The sequence below is a fragment of the Heterodontus francisci genome, chromosome 25 (assembly GCF_036365525.1).
Source record: "Heterodontus francisci isolate sHetFra1 chromosome 25, sHetFra1.hap1, whole genome shotgun sequence".
Classification (NCBI taxonomy): Eukaryota; Metazoa; Chordata; class Chondrichthyes; order Heterodontiformes; family Heterodontidae; genus Heterodontus; species Heterodontus francisci.
In genome coordinates, this window is record NC_090395.1 from 63,977,800 (window position 1) to 63,993,533 (window position 15,734).

General features: G+C 41.4%; 1 protein-coding gene across 2 annotated transcripts in view; it reads left to right on the top strand.

Annotated features, from left to right (window-relative positions):
• The first annotated feature begins 218 nt into the window (after positions 1 to 218).
• LOC137383936 (solute carrier family 26 member 9-like) overlaps positions 219 to 15,734 on the top strand; it is a 107,881-nt gene continuing 92,365 nt past the window's right edge. Inside the window, exon 1 of one of the 2 annotated variants that reach the window (XM_068057347.1) lies at positions 219 to 300. The gene's annotated coding sequence lies outside the window, so the exon portion shown is untranslated. Of the gene's footprint in view, positions 301 to 13,443; positions 13,515 to 15,734 lie in introns of those variants that run through there. The other variant, XM_068057348.1, reaches the window with a different exon arrangement.

Here is a 15,734-nt window from a genome sequence, read left to right on the forward strand (position 1 = left end):
CCAAAGAAGATCACTAAGAATAGAAATGTAATTTTCCTCTTTTTCCTTCTACCTACTGGTTATGTAATTGTTTTGTGCTTTCTGCTATAGTCCAATACAAACCATCATTTAAATAAAATCAGCAAATCGTTTTCAAATTACAGTATAAGCAGCACACTGTCACTACACCTGATGACTCATTTCTCTATTTAAGCAGTAACCGCCAGTCTGTTCAGAACATTATACTGAGAGGTAATGCACACAGGTTTGTAACACCTGAGGGAACAGACATAATCCAGCAGTACTTGTCAGTACTCTGAGGTAAGCAGATTCCTTGAGTTTTATTTGAAAAAAGTGATGGGACTTATTCTTAATTTGCCATATATTGCTATTGCTTATATTTTATATTGATGTATAATTATTTTTAAGTAACTAGAATCCAGTTTATGAACTGCATTTTGCACCAATTTTAAGCGTGATAAAGCTTGATTAACCTTTGGAGCATACATATTGTACTTGTGTGCCAGATAATTATTCAATAATAATTAGATATCCATAGCTTCTCCTTATTGTATATTTTTTCATTCTGGCATTAATGTTATTTACAGATAATGTATTTTAAATGTTGAAATGATATTTTCCATTTTAACGTTTAGAAGTGCCAATTCAGGCAGGTGGCATCAGTTAGCTATATGTGGTTCTACAGAATAATAGAGCACAAATGTGTGCTTGTGATTCCCACCATACGGTGAGTTCCTGATATTGGCTATGCCATTCAATGGGGGAGAGAAGGCTACAATTAGCAATCATGTTGACACAGTCGCTCTCAAGCAGGCAATACAATCCAGTGTAAGGACAGCACTGAAACATTCCTGGGACAAGGTCACCCATCCTGGTTCTTGTTCTTGAAATGTCTCAAGTGGCAAGGAGACCTTAAGTGGCGGAGGAGAATTTTTTTTAATTCAAGAGGAATCTGAATAGGACCATCCCTGATGAGAGCTTTTGTAAAGCTTTATTTCTGGGTTTGAATGGGAAGGAATCAGAACAGCCTCAACCCAACTTTATCAAATTGATCTTTGATACAAAAGATACAAATGCATGTTCCAAAGTGATTTTTTATGTTTTATCTGGTCTTTGTTTATAAAACAAGAATACCTCCTTTAAATCGTTCTATTGGAAAGTAAGAGACCCTTTGGGCTTTTAAATTTCTTTCCTTCTTAAATGCTTTTTGCGGATTTTATTTTTATCGAGATGAGAGGTCACAGTTTTCAGGAAATAGAGCATTTATTCCACATTTGTCACGCAATATCAGCATTAAGCACTCCCATGTAAAATGAGCATGAATGAGTACATTGCAAAGTTCTCTCTATTCTGTTCCAACAATGTGCCTTAACCCTAATTTCAGAAGAGTACCCCCTACTGCAAAAATCAGACTTTATTTTTCTCTTTTCAATGTTTTACGGCCTCTCTGATTAAGTTTGCCAACTCATGTATAAGATTACAGGTAGCTTTAGGCCTGTGGGACCAGTTCCAATAGGAACAAATATAATACTTTCCAAGTTTATTGCTTGTAGGATTCTTATAAACAACAGAAATAAGAGACGAGACTTGTAAAAGAACAGTGTGCTGCCCCACTGATCCACCCATACCCACTAGTCAGCCTCCAGGTGGGATTTTTAAAAGCCCATTTGTGGAAATATTTGGAACACTTCTGTAGCAATTCTATGCTCTCCATTGACTCAAGATTGTTTGAAAATGCATCCAAAATCCTGTAAATTACTTATTTACAATATCACAGCAAAAATTCTCTTAAGCCCTACTCTCCACTCAATCATGTTACAATGGATATTCTCCCACACACCCCTCCTCCCTTGGAGGTAGTGACACATGTTGGCATAGTTCTACAGAGACTGCTAATCCTTTGATAATTCACCCTAGTAGCCATTCTTCATGTGTGAGGCTCAATAGTGAGTCAGTGTTGGTTGGCTATTTGTCCCATGGAGTATAACAATTGAACCTGGTTCTCTCTGAGATCCACACACTCTCCAGTAGGGATCACTGGATAATAATTAGTTAAAGGAGAATGAACAATATTTTTCAACCCTAGTAGGGGAGGCGATGGTATAGTGGTAATGTCACTGGATTAGTAATCCAGATGCCTAGGCTAATGCTCTGGGGAAAGGGAAAAGGTGAAATTTGAATTCAATGAAAAAATCAGGAATTAAAAGCTAGTCTAATGGTGAAACCATTGTTGATCATTGTAAAAACACATCTGGTTCACTAATGTCCTTTAGGGAAGGAAATCTGCCATCCTTACCTGGTCTGGCCTACATGTGACTACATGTGGTTGACTCTAAAAATGCCCTCTGAAATGGCCTAGCAAGCCATTCAGTTCAAGAGCAATTAGGAATGGGCAATAAATGTTGGCCTAGCCAATGATGCCCACATCCCACAAAAATTTTTTTTTTTAAAGTCCAGGACTTTAGGAGAGACCTTCAGCTTGCTGTCCAACTGTTGTAGATGGTTCCCCATTAGAAATCAAGGAAAATGTAACACTCAGCAGGTCAATAACTTGTGCTATCCCACCCTTATTGTATCCCTATTAGCTTCACCTTCCCACTATTCAACCTCCTTCTTCCTACTCCGATTACCTCTATCTCTTTATCTTTGAAGTACCTACTCAACGTTGGTATCTTCCTCTTTCATTTCTTTGCTGTCACTCAACTTAGCTTGAGCTCTTAATGCATTCCAGCCCACTGATATTTGCATAGTTGGTAGAGAACGGAGGGGCCCCCTTACCCTCAACCAGTTTCCATTCTCCCTTTGCCTTCCAATTTTCACTTTGTATCATTTCCTGAAAATAAACTTTGTTTTAAAAATTCATTGGGTTGGATGTTGCAGAAAAATAATGGAGCAGCTAATAGCACTCTCCATAAGTAACATGTAAATTGGACAGCAGCTTCTAGTGACCGCACATGCACAGCTACATGTCTAAATCAGGAAGTTGTTGTCCGAGATGCCTTGCTCCTTGAGAAGCTGGGCAGAGAGACTAGCGATTGCGATACTTGGAATGGTGTGACGTTGCTATACTTACCTGATATATATGCACGAAACTTGCCATAAAAGGTTAGGGCATATCTATTCCAGTGTAAGTAACCTTTTAGCAGCATGGTAAGACTTAATTACTGCCGAGCAACCTCTCTGGTATGGAAAAATTAACTTTAACAAGTGTGGATTCTCAATCCTTTAGATTTTAATTATTGTTGGAGATTTAATGAATACAAAACATTAAATAATTCACTAATTTCTGTCTCTTTTATCTCTCTCCCACTTAATGCAATCTTTCTTTCCTTCTCCTTATTTTGCTTTCTGTACCTGATTTTACTTTGAATTAAATACTCGAACTGACATTTCCTGTTTCCGACTTTGCATTGCTTATTAATGATTCTTCAATCTGACTGGTTAAAGAGACAGAACATTGCTTGACCTGTTCATCCCAGAGGCTCTGGAGAGGTTGCCATGCTTCTTGGATAGTTAGCAGAGGGGAACTTACAGGGCAAGCCCATAGAACTTCCAAGGGCAAGTGCAAGTTTAACAAACCATTGGCATTCTTCATTTGCTGCTGAGAGGAAAATCAGTCTCCTTCATGTTTTAAAAATTAAATTAGATTGAGAAAAGAAACTGCCAACCTGACTATTTTGGAAATTAGAAATTTCAGTTACTGTGAAAGAAAAAATGGAAGATGAAAAATTTAGAAGGCACTTTGAGTAATTTGTGGCAACCCAGTTGCCAGATTGCAGAATCAGAATGACAAGTTTACATTGACAAAACCTTTTATAAATGCAGACATAGAAATTTATAAAGATTGATAATAATGTGACAACAGGAAATTAAGTTGTATAAATGTATGCAGGCATAATTTTTTTTGTAACCAAAATCAAGACTGAAGCAAAGCTGTTTATGCCCTTGCCGCTTTCCTGTTGGAGAAATCAGCCAGTCCATGAGGAGTTAGGAAATCGATACTATCTGAACAGGGGCTTTCTGAATATCAGGAACTCTTCTATCATACCCATTTCCAACAATTTCAATCTTTTAGTTTACACTGAAAAGTACAAAGATTCTGAGGAAGGGTGGCAAAATAGTAAAATGTCATCTTGATAACAGTGTGAAAATATGAATACATTTGGTCAGTATCATGATGTTTTCATACTGTGAAAAACTGTATGAATGGGCTGGATTTTCCCAGTTGGGTCATGATCCCAACATCGGACTTAATTCTGGCTTGGGAACCCAGAGGTGGCCATGGCGGGACTTCACTCGTGATCTTCTTGGAGGGGGCTTCTTAATTGGCCACCTCCGGGAAGCCCCGTCCAATTAAGGACGGCAGGTGGACCAATGAAGTGGGAGGCCCAACAGGAGCGTCTGCTGTGAAGTCCGTCTGGCAGCCCCACCAGGAGAGGTGGGTGCTGCTAAGACTGGCAGGAGACCACAAGGCCACCTCAAAATGGAGGTGCTGTCTTCAGGATTGTAAAATGATAAAAATCACGCATGCTCGCAGCTCTCACTGTGGATGGAGAACCCCTTCAAAAGATGGCCTGTGGCCACAGCTGTGGACGTCACATCCCAGCAAGTCTGTGCTGGTGTGATGGCGAGGAGGCATCAAAGGCCTTCCCGACCAGCTGCCTGGAGGCCACCTCAAGTTCATTGATGGGCTCCAGCCTCAGCAGGGGGCCTGGCTGCCATTGGGAGAAATCCCAGCATCGGTTGCCTCTCTCCCCCAATTGGCACAATAATGGGCCTAATTGGCTACCCACCACAGCCTCTGCCTCCCTCACCTGCCTTCGGCAAGGTTTCTCAGAGGCAGGAGTGCCAACCCGATGCACTGTTTTCCACTTTTGCTCCTAGTCCCACCTTCTAACTCGCCTCCCCGGAAAAAGAAAATACAGACCAATGCGTCACTGTCAGTGGAGTACCTTAAAGGCAGTTTAAGTTATTTCTCCATGGTTTACCAGCTTCTATGGTTAAGCAACTGATATATTGTAGATAAAGGGCTGAACACTGAATTCATTCGGGTATAATATCTGGAACAATACAAGTGTGCTAAGGTTCTCAAACACATCATGGCTCTGGACCCAAAACTTGTATAAGGTAGTTAGACCTTTATCGTGTTTTTATACCATGACTTGAGTCAGAATTTCAATGTAAATATGTATAAAGTCAGAAATTAGTGTTGATGATATTAGTGGGTGTGTATATGAGATTCTTCTGTCCACTATTGTAATAGAGGCATTAACCCAATTATTTTAAATGGGTTAATGTTGCCATTAAAATAGCAGGCAGAGGAATGTCTTCAAACACATTATGCATTTGTTCGCTATTATTAGTAAAAGCCATTTCTGGCCTCTACATTTTTAAATTAGACTTAGTCTGTATCTATGGGTGAATCCAATAATGCTTCAATTAGATAACAGTCACAGGAACTACCATGTTCAGAATTTCCCCAATTGTTTATTAGGATGCTGATGGTTCAAGTCTATCAAGACCAAAATAGTCAATGCAATCTCCTGGACTGTTTTCAATCGCCTGAGGGGGATCAAGAGGAATTTTCCAGATTTTTTCCCCCCAATTGACTTTGGGGTTCTCAGGTTTTTTTTGTTGTCTCTCCAAGGAAGTTAGGTTAGGGGTTAGGAAATGTCTCTTCAAGATGCTCCAGGCATCATGAGTGTGGGGCAAATTTGATAGACCGGTTAGTCTTGCCCTGTCTGCCAGCTTCGTATCTCCTTAATACAGAACCACACAAGAAAGCAATCAAACATTTTAACAACCAACTGTTTAAAGAATAATTTTTTTTTGAGAATTCTTTAATTAAAAAGATTGTTCTACGGTTTATATACCTTTTTACCATCACTTTTAAAGACACCACTGGTCAGCTTTCTGATCATGATCTTAAATCATCCAGAACAGAGGACTTGTCGCTCACACGATGGCACAGAATTTTCTGGAGACTTGTGCCATGTGGTGATGGTTCAGCACCTAGTGCAAAAGCTCCAGGAAATTACGGAGCAAGTGAGTTATGCCATTATTCACGCTGTGCCATAATTTCCTGGGACTGTTGTACCACTCTGCCTATACCCTCGCCAAAACCTGTGCTCCAGCCTCCAGTCAAGTCAAATGCATTCATGAATTTCTTGAATGTTCACCAGCTTTGCCAGATGCAACCACTTAGACTGATAAATAATAGAGAAGGTGAATGTATTTAAATTCATGACTTTAAAATAATGAATTAAAGTAAAATAAAATCTTGGCTCTTAATATTTTTACTTCTTAGCTGAAACAAAAAAAAAATCAGCGTTGCTTATTAGGTTTAGTATATATTGGGTGTATAGTATGGAGCACTGAAGTGCCTACACATACATTGGTGAAAGGGAGAGTTGGGGGGAGAAATTCACTTAGGCCTATATTTGGATCCCAAATTGGAAGAGCATTAACAAAGCACACCAGAGGCCCATGGTACATCGCCTGCTCATCCCAACTCCACATTAAGGTAAGTTAAAGAAAATTACCTTTCAGTTGGCAGCCTCTAGTGGCTGCCTCTAGGCTGCAGAAGGAACTGGAATATTTTGCTCAATTTCTGACCAATTTCAAAGACGGTCCCTTACATAGCCATTAGGCTTCTGGTTTGGACATAGCTATGTTCAGACTGGCCAAGAGAGTGTGGGAAAATGGCGCACTGACACAGAACACAAAAGTCCGAGTGTATCAAGCCTGTGCCCTCAGTACCTTGCTCTACGGCAGCGAGGCCTGGACAACGTATGTCAGCCAAGAGCGACGTTTCAATTCATTCCATCTTCGCTGCCTCCGGAGAATCCTTGGCATCAGGTGGCAGCACCGTATCTCCAACACAGAAGTCCTCGAGGTGGCCAACATCCCCAGCATATACACCCTACTGAACCAGCGGCGCTTGAGATGGCTTGGCCATGTGAGCTGCATGGAAGATGGCAGGATCCCCAAGGACACATTGTACAGCGAGCTCGCCACTGGTATCAGACCCACTGGCTGTCCATGTCTCCGCTTTAAAGATGTCTGCAAACACGACATGAAGTCCTGTGACATTGATCACAAGTCGTGGGAGTCAGTTGCCAGCGATCGCCAGAGCTGGCGGGCAGCCATAAAGGCGGGGCTAAAGTGTGACGAGTCGAAGAGACTTAGCAGTTGGCAGGAAAAAAGACAGAAGCGCAAGGGGAGAGCCAACTGTGTAACAGCCCTGACAACCAGTTTTATCTGCCGCGCCTGTGGAAGAGCCTGTCACTCTAGAATTGGCCTTTATGGCCACTCCAGGTGCTGCTTCAAAAACCACAGACCACCTCCAGGCGCTTACCCATTGTCTCTCGAGACAAGGAGGCCAAAGAAGAAGAAGAGGCTTCTGGTTAACATATGCATGGGGCTTAACACCTTTTTAAGGGGGCCTTATGGCGACAGACATTGCTCAGCAAACATTTTTGACCGTTTGTGGCCAAGAAAGGGATAAAACAAGCTCGAATTCCACCCCACCACCCCCCCCCCACCCCACCACCATTTGTTTAATTAGAGACTTCTTTGAACATTTAAATTACTAATATCATTTTTTGAAAAAGTGATTTTAAAAATCTGTAAGTTAGAATGCTCCTGAAAACTGAATAAAGCAGCTGGGTATGACCATAACTCAAACAGTATTTTTACAACTGAGTAGATGATAGAGTAAAACTATTTGAAATTCTGAGCCCTATGACTTGGGACATGCTAACATTGACTCAAAAAATGAGTTCATTGATGGAGTAAGTGATTGGTTGCACTCCATCTGAGGCCCCTGATTCACCAATATGCTGACTGAAATATATTCAAATTAATATCCTAGGAAATTTTGGAGTAAGTTTGCAATAGGAATATAAAGGCAATAAATGGTGCAATTAATGGCAAACAGTGCCATCTGGGAAATTCCAAGCCAATATGTCCTCACATAAGTGAGAATTTCACCACTTTGCTTGATCATATACGAGCACCAGATAGCTGGGTGCAACCATTGTCCCTCTACTTTTGACCTTGTTCAAAAAGAACTATATCCCATTCTTGCCAAGTATTCCTCTGACCTAGCCTGCCCACATGACTCCTCGGGTGAGAAACAACAATGAAGCTGAATGTTCTGCTCAGACTCCTTTACCTGTCAGTGTTCCTGGCCAACTGTTCCATGGTCTGGGCAGTTGTATGGCTGGGCTCCTCTGGTCCAGTAAATGGTCACAATAATATCACAGATGCCTATAACTCCCCAAGCTCAAAAGAGATCTTGGGGTCCCAATCCTTAAACACTACTACTGTTTGCCCCAGCTTAAGGCAAATGTTGGAAGGAACACATCCTCAACGCAAAACACAAGGCTGGGACTGGAAATAGAATCCTTGCAACCAATTCATCAGTGCAGCTACCATTCATACACCCTGATTGAGAAAGCAGGAAGAGTGCAGAAGCATCCTATAGTTGTGGTAATGTTATCAATCTGGAAAGAGACTCGCACTTTATTAAAGGTCCAACTAAATCTGTCAGCCTTCCCCAGTCAGTTGCAACAATGAACTCCCAGGCAGAATGCATACTAAGCTGGACCAATTTCTGGGTCAGCAGCTAATAGGCAAATTCCACCTCACCCAGCAAGCCAGGTCCAAGTACCTCCAAACCACACAGAAAATGGAGTAAGGGGAAAAAAAAGTAATTAACACTATGGGTTGGATTTTGCAGTCAGCGGTGACGTGACTACACATACCATTGACCTCGAAGAAAGCTGCCCAGAAAGATCTAGTGAGCTCTGAGGCATGGATTTTATCTTTCCTGACGTTAATTTCATTCTGGCACCAACCATAGGGGATCTCTGGCACCCAGCAATAGTGATGTCACTTTGCAGGCTAAGTAATCAATCACATTGAAAATTTCTCACAGGCAGCAAACCAGGAAGATAGAAATAGGTTTTATCATCTGCTTTTTATAATTTTACAGAAAGGGAAATGAGATTGAACATACACATGGGATTAAGGTGGAAGCTGAAATACCTTAAACAACTTTTTTGAAAAAAATAATTTTTATTATTTTAAAGATCTATGGCATTTTCATCATGGAATGGAGAAATTTGAATTCCACAAATATAAAAAATTAAGATCTCAGGGCCAGAGAGGTTGTCCAACAGTAATTATGACTGAGTACACTGTTAACAGCCCAGTTGCACCTCATTCAAAAAGGCATAACTTCATCAAGATTTTTTAAGAACGATATTGCAGCATAAAAATTGGAAGTTCACGTCAATTCAGTGATATCTCATTGATTTCCATCTGTGAGGACTTCAACAGCACACCCTGTGGAGGAGCAGGGAATCACTGACTGTTCTCGGGTGCCAGAAGTTGCTGTCATATTCACAGAGTGATGACAGCAAAGACTGACAGTTTCACCATTATGCCAACTGCAAAATTCAGATCATTTAAGAAGGACTTGATTAGGAACAGGGTGAAGCACAGCCGGAAAAGAGTAAATATTGTCCGTAACGCTATAATTTTTAAGCTGTTGGGACCATGAGGATGTTTGATGCCTCTCATAGCTCTCCAAATTCTTGTAAGAGTTTGTGCAATTCATACAAAAGACTGATTTGTTCTCCTATTAATGGGGGAGGTGGGGGAAAGGAGTATTGGTGACTTCAGTCTCCTTGTTACTGTATTTACAACCAGCTGACAGCTCCACAACTCTGTCTCCCAACCAAACTCATCAGTAGAACATTTTACTTTGAAGTGGGATGGCAACAAACAGAGATCGGGCAGCATGTAATCTTTTAAATATTGATTGTCTTCTTCAACACCTGGTGTAAACTTGTGTCAACAGAGTGGAGCTGTGAAGACAAGGCTGGAGGGGAAGCAAAGTTTTCTAAATGATGTTTTGGTATACACACTTTCAAAACCCTCTTATTAGGGATGTCACAGGCCACCATTTTAAAAAAGTACTATAATAAAAGCATCTTATGTTTTCTCCTTATACAAAGAGAGCTAAAAGTACCAATCTGAATTTGATCCTAGGCTATTTATGGTCAGTCTATTGTGATAAAGGTTTTTCTTGCTCAACGTGTTATTTTCCATTGACTTCAAAGGAAATGATAATTGGCAGAGATGTATAACAGACGGCTGAATTAATACCACCATTTTACAACAGTGCCCAAAGTCTAAATTACGCTCAACGCCCAGCAACTCAGGTTCAGTTTGACTCCAGCTGTGCCCACTGAGAAAGTCTCTCCCATGCAGTGGGTGTACTCAAACATGCTGGCAACATAGTCCAGGTTAGATAAAATTAGTAGCAATTGAGAGGAGGGTCACATCCCAGTCAAGAGATGCATTTTTGAGCCACAGTGAATGGCATTACAGAGAGGTTCACATCCTCTATTGGAAGGTGATGTAAAGTTGGGGGAAGGTAATAAGGAAGGGATTTTGAAAGAGGGAAAAGCAATTCTTGTCTTGGCCAACCTGCATGTAATTTTAGAGTTATGCAGAGATGAGGAGATTTAATATTTCAATGTTTCAGCTCATGTGCTGTTGAAACCCTCATCCTTGCCTCCAGACTTGACTATTCCAATGTTTACCTGGCCAGCCTCCCACCTTGCATCCCATAAACCTCAGTCCATTCAAAACACTGCTACCTGTAGCCGAACTCGCACCAATTTGTGTTCAGCCATCATCCTGTGCTTCCTGACCTACAATGGCTTCCCGTCCAGCCATGCCTCGATTTCAAAATTCTCATCCTTGTCTTCAAATCCCTCCATGACCTCACCCCTCATTGTCTGTGTAACCTCCTCCAGGCCAACAACCCTCTGTGATCTCTGTGGTCCTCCAAATCTGGCCTCTTGTGTACCCCAATCTTGATCGCTCCACCATTGACAAGTGTGCCTTCAGCTGCCTGGGCCTTAAGCTCTGGAATTCCTTCCATCAACTGCTCCAGCACTTCACCTCTCCAAGCCTCCATGGCCATTATCAGGTAGAAGTAGGTGACACTTCAAACTAATATTCTGCCCTATATTATTGGTTAAAATTCAGCCCCACCTGGTTGAGGCTGGTGCTTTTATTCCTGTCATTTCCTGCCCATTGGAAATTACGGATGACACAGATTGAGTTGAGATCCAGCCCGACAGAATTCTATCCAATGCCCCAATCAGGTCTGCTGATTAGCATCCATAAATCATGCACACCCAATTGAAAAATCCTAGCTTTGGAGAGTTTAAGATTTCCTTTCCTGGTCGATAAAGTTAGGGGAGAAGAGCACAGCTCCAGTGACCCAGGTTCGATTCTGGGTACTGCCTGTGTGGAGTTTGCAAGTTCTCCCTGTAACCACGTGGGTTTCCGCCGGGTACTCCGGTTTCCTCCCACAGCCAAAGACTTGCAGGCTGATAGGTAAATTGGCCATTGTAAATCGCCCCTAGTGTAGGTAGGTGGTCGGAGAATTGTAGGGATGTGGTAGGGAATATGGGATTAAAGTAGGATTAGTATAAAATGGGTGGTTGATGGTCAGCACTGACTCGGTGGCCCAAAGGGCCTGTTTCAGTGCTGTATCTCTAAATAAAAAAATAAAATAAATAAAACGTTTCTCACAAGTCACTGGAGCCCCCAATGTTAATGTTAATAATGTTAATTGCACTCAGATAAGGCAAATAGAATTCAACATGGAGAAGTGTTAAGTGATGCATTTGGGGAGGCCAAACAAGGCAAAGGAATACACGATTAATGGGAAAATACTGAGACGTGTAGGTGGAGTAAGGGATCTTGGAGTGAATGTCCATAGATCCCTTGAAGGTAGCAGGACAGGTCAATAAGGTGGTTAAGAAGGCATATGGAATCCTTTCCTTTATTAGCTGAGGTATAGAATGCAAGGACACAGAGGTGATACTGGAAATGTATAACTCATTGGTTAGGCCACAACTTGAGTACTGCGTGCAGTTCTGGTCACCTCATTTCAGAAAGGATGTAATTGCACTAGAGAGGGTAAGAGGAGATTAATGAGGATGTTACCGGGACTGGAAAAATGCAGCTATGAGGAAAGATTGGATAGGCTGGGGTTGTTCTCGTTGGAGCCGAAAAGGCTGAGGGGAGATCTGATTGAAATGTACAAAATTTTGAGGGACCTGGATAGAGTGGATGTGAAGGGCCTATTCACCTTAGCAGAGAGGCAAGTGACGAGGGGGCACAGATTTAAAGTGATTGGTAGAAAAATTAGAGGGGAGATGAGGAAAAACTTTTTCACCCAGAGTGTGGTGATGGTCTGGAACTCACTGCCTGAAAGGGTAGTTGAGGCAGAGACCCTCAACTCATTCAAAAGGAGTCTGGATATGCACCTCAAGTGCCGTAATCTGCAGGGCTACGGACCAAATGCTGGAAGGTGGGATTAGATTAGATGGATCGTTTCTCGGCCAGCACAGACATAATGGGCCAAGTGGCCTCTTTCTGTGCCTTAAACTTTCTATGATTCTATGAATCTAAGAAGAAGGCATCTTGTCAGAACTGTGCAGCTATTTTGTGCTCAGATGAAAGCCATCAGTCCTCTCACTGGGAATTAAAATGTCACCTCTCCCTTTCTGAGGTCTTGTCCCAACAGCCACACAATTTAATGATTTTAAAATAGCAGATGATTCACTATAAAGATGGAAGAGCTGCTTATGGAAAGTTTATTTGTATCTACTTGCAGTTCTTCCTTTAACCAAACCTCATTGTGCAGTGTGATATCCGTAACAAATGCATTACTGTGTTCATATGAAATTTATTTGCCCATTGGCTTCAGTGAAGGGTTTTCCCTTTGGGTGTATGTCTGTTGAAATAGCAGACAAATATAGTTCATTAATGCATTCATTGCTAATATTGCACAGCTCAATTCCATCAGCAGCAGTTATTAAAACAGGATAACTGAGTTGAGGGAGCAGACAGAGAGTTCCTTGGTTACAATTCTAGCTGTGGCACTGCCTGGGCAATTAGTTTCTTTGGGGAGGGATGTTGAAAGATAAAAACAAGAATGCCCCCAAACCTGTTTTCTGTCTGTCTTGGGTGCAAATGATAACTGGGGGAGAATTGGCCTCTGAGAGCCCACATGCTTCCAAATCTTAGTTTTTTTTAAGTTGGTAGTGATTCAATATATGTGTAAAGATTGTGGAATTTATAAAGATAGTATTAGGTTGATAATAGTGTACTACTAATAAGAGTTTCACCTCTGACAGGCCTCAAATGTTTCTGCTGCAGATAGTTTAAACAGGTTCAAAGCTATTGAACTAATATTTACCTCTGCGAAGGTGCTTCAGGTAATTAGGTATTCTGGTGCTACGTCACCCCTGGCTTGCTGCTACCTTAATGCCTGTGTTTATAAAGTAGCATGCAGACAAATATCCAGCTCCAGTAGAGGTGGGACTGCTTACAGTTCAGACAGCAGCCCACTGAAGAGGGATTGGTGGAACTTGGGAGTTCATGGAAATATTACCACATCATCCTAAACTATAGACCAGGTAGGTCCCTTCTGCTAATCGCTTTTCTTTTCATTGCCTCAATTGTCCAATCGTCTTTTTCCTCATTCTTCGTTCTGCTCTTTTGCTTCTTCATAGCTGCTAAGAATGTTGATTGCTGTCCCTTTTTTAGCAGGCGAAAATATTTCCCAACTTTGTCTCTGCTCACTCAGGACTCATATTGAACTGTTGACTGTTTTAGGGTTTGTGAACCACATTTGGCATTTTTTTTCAGAAAATAGGGTGTGAAAGTTGTATTCATTAAAGCGAGAGGTGATCGCGTTGGATCTGGTTGTTTGCTCTGTTTGACACGAGTAAAGGCTACATTCTCATATTGTCCAGGAGAGTCTGTGAGATTGGGGGAGGGGATGGTGGAGGGGGAGGCAACTCATCAGCTCTGTGTTTCAAAGTAGCAAAAAGCTCACTGTATGAACCATTAAAATACACCAACCTGTAGGCGCAGACCCTTGTGATTCCACCACACCCTGCCCTCAAGGGTATCAGCTGTACATTTCAAATTCTCTGCACAGTCTACTTGTTAGAAAACTGGGGGAAACTATTCAATTGTTATCTTGTTGGTTAACAAAAGGTTCCTTTAATTAAACTACACCAATCTTGTTCGTTTTTTTGAGAATGATAAAAAGATGTTCCATCTTACTATTGGTTACCAACTGGAGCACAGTTAATAAAGCAGGATGATCTTGGTGAAGTTTTGTACAACAGTGAAAGAAAGTTGACCATTTATTAAATAAAACAAAATTAATTTAACATTTCATTCTTTACGACTATGGAACATATCAAAGTATTTATTTTATTTCCTGCTCCAATTTTCCTTTGTATTTTTTATTGAAAGAATATTTGTATAATTATTTTTCATATCGTGTTGTAACTGGATATAGAATCATAGACTCTTACAGCATAGAAGGAGGCCATTTGTCCCATCGTGCTGGTGCTGGCTCTTTGAAAGAGCTATCTTATTAGTCCCATCTTTCCCAATAGCCCTGATATCTTCTCCTTTTCAACTATTTATCCAGCTCCCATCTGAAATTTACGATTGAATCTGCTTCCACCATTATTTCAGGCAGTGTATTCATTAGTCTTATGGTTTCCTGGAAGCAAATACTGCTCTTTGAATTAGATTTCTGGAGCACTTGTTGACCGAGACTAATGTACATTTTAATCTGAACGTCCCTATGCTATAGCAGTTCAAGGTTGTTGTGTTGTTCAGGTATTTGCCGCTGTTCTGCTTCATCCTTTGTCTATGAAGTTGGCAGTTCACTGGTCAGTTTTTTTTATGTTATTTGTTTCATAACATAAAGTTCCTCCACTTTGAGGAACTAAATTCCACCCACTGGTCATTGAGTCAGTAACTGAATGACATAAGACATCACCAAAAGAACAAAGGGAGAAGTTAGGTAGTTAGTCTCGTGCACAGAAATCTGTTGGGATATGAAACAACAGCGAGGCAGAATCCATAATGGCTTTTACATGTAAAGAAGTAGAAAAAGTGGATCATTTAAAAAGGTTGTTGGGAAGTGGGGTGGGGGAGGGACAGGGAAAACGGCACCAAGTGAACAGGTCTTTCAGAAAGCTGATACAGGACTCCTTCGATGTGGCAAAATTCCATGCGATTTCAGACAGACAACTAGCAGAACCTGATAGCCACTGGATAGTGCTGACTCATTAGCATATGTGAGGTGGGCAGTTACTGAATAGTGCAGGTTCATTCGCATACGGATGCCAGACAGCACCAACAACAACTTATATTTATACATTGCCTTTAGTGTCATAAAGATCCAAGGCTTCACATGAGCATTCTAAAACAAAATCTGACACTGAGCCACATAAGGAGATATTAAGGCAGATGACCAAAAGCTTGGTCAAAAAGGTAGGTTTTAAGGAGCGTTTTAAAGGAGGAAAGAGAGGTGGAGAGCTGTAGAGAAGGAATTCCAGAGCTTAGGGCCTAGGCAACTGAAGGTAAGGCCACCAATGGTGGTAGTTATCCAAGAGCGTTGACTCTTTAGCTTAGGATTGCAGGACCATAACCAGATAGTGCCAACTTATTAGTATTAAGCCGGTGGGTAATCAACCCAAAACCAGCACCCTAGGACTGCCCGTCAGCTTTGTGCCACCAAGAACATCCAGGAATACAATAGCGTCTACAGCGATGGAAAAAAGGGGGCAGTTGAGGTTTTCCCCGTGATTCTGAGTGTTCTATGTCCC